At 37.2% G+C, this 5343-nt stretch overlaps 1 protein-coding gene across 9 annotated transcripts in view; it reads left to right on the top strand.

Moving 5' to 3' along the window:
• LOC106883685 (chitin synthase chs-2) overlaps positions 1-5343 on the top strand; it is a 132240-nt gene that overhangs the window by 64613 nt on the left and 62284 nt on the right. For 5 of the 9 annotated variants that reach the window (XM_052970375.1, XM_052970376.1, XM_052970377.1 and 2 more), the window contains 2 exons: positions 3622-3701; positions 3822-3977. The exons of 2 other annotated variants lie outside the window; for them this stretch is intronic. The gene's annotated coding sequence lies outside the window, so the exon portion shown is untranslated. Of the gene's footprint in view, positions 1-3621; positions 3702-3724; positions 3978-5343 lie in introns of those variants that run through there. 2 more of the 9 variants (XM_014934794.2, XM_014934835.2) reach the window with 2 other exon arrangements.

Here is a 5343-nt window from a genome sequence, read left to right on the forward strand (position 1 = left end):
CAGTGGGACTGAACCCGAAACCATGTGGTTGGGAAGCAAGCTTCTTACTACACAGCCACTCGTGTGCATGTATATATATATATATATATATGTGTGTGTGTGTGTGTGTGTGTGTGTGTGTGTGTGTGTGTGTGTGTGTGTGTGTGTGTATAATCATATAATATTTGTGTGTATAATTATTTATGTAAGCATGCTTAATTTTATGAATGCATATAAGTGTGTTAGTTTTTGTTTCAGTTTGAGAAAGAGCGTGCGCGCGCGCTGTGTCTGTGGTTTAAGATGCGATTCAATTGTTTTTAGGCTGGAAACCAGTCTTTTGAAGTAAATTAAGTCAGTAGGCTATATGATGTCATCACGTAAGTTAATTATGGATGATTCCAGTTCAACTCACACATTCATTCATTCATACAAACACATATACATACATACACATACAGACACGCGCACACATATGTATGTATGTATGTATGTATGTATGCGTGTGTGTGCGGAACATCTACCGATCCCATTGCCCGACTGGTAGAAGACTGTGAGCACCTGACGATATTCTAGGTGCTAGTCTCAGCCGTCTCGGACTTTTATTCACCTAGGACTGCAGCTCCGCCAAGGAGGAGAAGAGGGAGGAGGAGACAACTCCCTGCGCCCGTTTTCAACTTCATCCACGATGTTGAATCTTTGTTCGCGAACGAAATGTATCATGGTCCGGGAAAGGTGGTTATCTAGAAGTGTAAGTCTCGACTGTAAGCAGGATGAGGCGACACTTCCAGCCCTTCAAGTTCCTCAAGTTTGAACTTGGTCACATTGGCAGTCCATATTGTCTGTCGTGCTGTGGGAATGCAAGTCTTCAACTGACCAATGCCGAGTAGCAGGCTTTCAAAGCATCATATACTCGTTGCATTTGTTGAGCATAAACATTATCATTCACAGTATGACCATCCAGAACAAGTTCAAAGCGCAACACCCTCTCAAAATTCCATCAAACATAACTTGTTCAAACCGCTCTTGTTTGGCAATATTTTCTGAAGCCTGGTCGGAGCGAAGCCACTGATTTCCCTTATTAGGATTACGAAAATAGATCCATTTTTGATATATATCGCATATATAAATGTATATGAAATTAATATAAACAGGAGTTTGCAATGTTTCACTAAATAGGAGAATTACACACACAGTCCTTTCATGAAATGCTTATTCAATTCAGGGGATATCCGAGGTTATCTGAATCCTATAAAGGATGTTAAACCATGTGATAATCATTTTACGTAATATAGGCGACGAGGGATAGGATTAACGAATAACATTCCTTTTCAAATTCCACCGAGGTCGATTTTTGCCTTCAATCCTTTCGGGGTTGATAAATTAAGTACCAGTTGCGTACTGGGTCGAACTACTTGACTGACCCCCTCTCCTAAAATTTCGAGCCTTGTGCCTCGAGTAGAGCAGAATCCTTTTACGTAATCCATTTCTATTGGTTTTGTTGTTTCTGGATTTTATTTGTTTCTGGAAGAAGGTAACTGACATACACCCCAACGGACCCAGGTCAGACTTTCAGCTTTTTAGCTGTCCATCTAAGAGAAGGTGACTCGATACAAATCCAGCGTCCTGATAACTACTGGGCTCGTGACACCAGTTGCGTCACACCAATACAAGTTTGAAGGAAGAGAGAAATGGACGGACTCTGCACAAAACATGCGCACTATAAAAGTCCGTCAATTAGTATAGAATAGTTGATTCTACGTTGGATAGTTCTCTTACGGTTATGGAAGTTTCAGCGATAATTCCCAGGTTTGAATCTGTTATTATTATGTTCTGTTCTTTTACTTAGGATGAAAGAATAGAGCTAATAGACTGTTTTGATTGATTGCCCAATATCTACTTTCAATAGATATAGAATGACGTCAGTAGGCAAAATTGGGTTGCAGAGGAAAAGGGAATTCTAGAGGTTTGACGTCAGGAGACGAAAGGATTGGAATAAGATTTAATGCAGACTATTTGGGATGGGAAGATACAATATAGGCGATAAGGGATAGGATTAACGAATAACCTTGCTTCAAGTTAGCCTTAGTTCCATTTCCTTTCGATTGAAATTGATGTGCACTTAGTTTGTTCTTTGAAGCCGTCAAAAGATTAGAGAAACAATAAAAAGATTTTGTGAGATGGAGTTTACAGCGTGATGGGTATGTGATTATCACGTGATTTTATTAAAATTTGTTCCGTCAAGGATATTTCTAAGTGTAACAGCAGTAGTAGCATCCGGTTCGTAGCCTCACCTGAGCTTTCGAGGCATCTACCAATTGTTCAGATGGTATATGTATATTATATGCATATACATATATATGTGTATGCATGTGTGTGTATATGTGTGCGCATACGTGTGCGATTGTATTCAACATGAATATGTATCTGTGTGTGTGTGTGTGTGTGTGTGTGTGTGTGTGTGTGTGTGTGTATTCAACATGAATAAGAAATATTTTCCATCCTTCATGCTCTAAATATATTGATAATGTCTTCAAACACACTTCGTTGCATTTTAGATATGAACGCATACACGAACCACACAGATGTTCGCAATATATATATATATATATATATATATATATATATGCATACATATAAGTATACACATATATATACACACACACGCATATATATATACATACATATGCATGCACATATATATATACACACACACATTTATATATACATACATACACACACACATATGTATGCATATAGTTATACACACACACATGTGTATATATATATATATAGATATACACACACGCACGAGCATGCACACACACACACACACACATTATTATCCGAAATGTATAGTATTAAAAATTCATCATGGATGATCTTACCACTCGTTTTCCCGTAAAGAATACAATGGAGCGCTAAATAACAATCTTAGGCAACTCACAAAGGTATACATACATACATACATACATACATACATGCATACATACATACATGCATACATACATACTTACATGCATACACACATACATACATACATATGTACATACATACATACATATATACATGCATACATACATACATACATACTTACATGCATACACACATACATACATACATACATACATACATACATACATGCATACATACATACATACATACATACATGCATACACACATACATACATACATACATACACACATACATACATACATGCATACACACATACATACATACATACATGCATACATACATACATACATACATACATACACACACACACACACATACGTACATACATACATACATACTTACATACATACATACATGTATACATACATACATACATATGAATACCTGTATGTGTGGGTGTGTTTCCGTGTGTATGCATATGTTAGTATTTATATATTCGTGTCTATGTATACATGCATTATTATTCCTTCTCATATCTATGATACTCAGTAACATCTAAAACACCTTTCAAATATATACAGGGTGTGTGAAAAGTAACTAGGTATTAGAAATTGTTTATGGAATTTTTAATATCACTGAAGTCATGAGGAAAACATTTTTTAACCAGACAACACTAATGGGGATTTCTTATTTTCTTATTGTCTTATTTCTTAATTCTTATTTTCTAGATGGCCGGTCGCTTGTCTGTTCAGGAGCGAGCTGGACAGACAAGCTGTTTTGGATCAAAGATAGTGACATGCAGAGAAAGGTAAGCATGCATCGCTACTTCCGAAGACAATAAAAGCAGTTTAAAGCATAACTATTTCGGCCACCATTTTCCCCAGCAGAAAACAAAATTTCACAGAAGCACATTGTTCCTTCGTTTCAGCCATCGCAAAAGTCGACGAACAGGGTCAGTACGACTCCACCCGACGACGCTGGTCAGCAGACTGATGTTTGAGGGGTTGCATACAATGGTTTCTAGCGGCGGAAGCCCGAACTACAACGGACTTGTCCCACAGAGAACGTTTCCGGTTACTTTTGGGTACTTTCTGTATTATATACATATATCTTTTATCGTTTATGTTTTACTTGTTTTAGTCATTAGACTGCGGCCATGCTGGGGCGCTACCTTGAAATTTAGTCGACTGCATCGAACCCATCTTTTTTGTATGAATGATACTTATTCTATCGGTCTCTTTTGCCGAACCGCTAGATTACGGGTACGCAAAAACATCAACACAAGTTGTCAAGCGATGGTAGGAGACAAACACAAACACAAAAGCGCGCACACACACACACACACACACACACACGCACGCACACACGAGTACACACACACGAGCACAGACATACATATATAAGAGTGTGCATTTTGGGCGGTCACTCGGGCATGTTTTTGTGGTCCAAGTAGAATCTTTAACTGATCACCGACTCGTGTTACCACAAGTCAATCCGTGATAAGTGTAACATGATTCACAGTTGAACGGACTGCGTTATCACGGTTCAGCGATCACTGAATCAGCGATAAACGAGGCTAGATGCATTCGAAGTATAAGGTCTTAAAATTTACCATTTATTTGATTTCATTTTGCCAATATACTTATATGTCCGTATGTATGAAAGTATGTATATATATACGACTTTTGTATATATGGAAACTTGTATGTTGGCGTGTATGTATGCGTGTATGAATATGCTTGCATTCTATGTGTTAATGTTAACATTCCGGTCGGTGCAGGTCGTTGGGTCTATTGTAATATTGTAACACATCTCCACCCAAACAATATACATTAGGGTTGACTAACGTGGCAGTGTCGTTTTTGTTGTTGCTGTTGTCAACGTCATCTTCAAATATATAAACACTATTAATAACATCTCTGCTATGTCTGTAATGCCATCATTTCCAAACAGCCACATTTTAGTAGGCTGCGACATTTTAGTAGGCTGCAAACTTACACAGAGGTGTCACTAATTTGTTCCAATTTCGAATATTTTATATTTTTTTCCTTTCATTATGTGGTTTTTCTTTTTCCTTTCGTCTTCGTTTTTCACATTTGCAGATTAAAATTAAACATTGATTGACTATTTTAACTACATATGCTTACTATCACACACCCGTTCGAACACAGAATAGTGGTGACGAAATGCTTAACGAAAACAAATATATGTATATGTGTGTTTGTGTGTATGCTTTTATGTATGTATGTATGTATGTATGTATGTATGTATGTATGTGTGTATTTATGTATGTATGTAGGTAGGTAGGTAGGTAGGTAGGTAGGCAGGTAGGTAGGTAGGTATGCATGTATATATAAAGTATATTTATACTGCGACGTCACATTTTAAGATTAGGAAACACTGCTGTAATGTGTCTCGTGTCTATATATACATATATATATATATATATA

This window comes from Octopus bimaculoides, chromosome 9 (genome assembly GCF_001194135.2).
Source record: "Octopus bimaculoides isolate UCB-OBI-ISO-001 chromosome 9, ASM119413v2, whole genome shotgun sequence".
Classification (NCBI taxonomy): domain Eukaryota; kingdom Metazoa; phylum Mollusca; class Cephalopoda; order Octopoda; family Octopodidae; genus Octopus; species Octopus bimaculoides.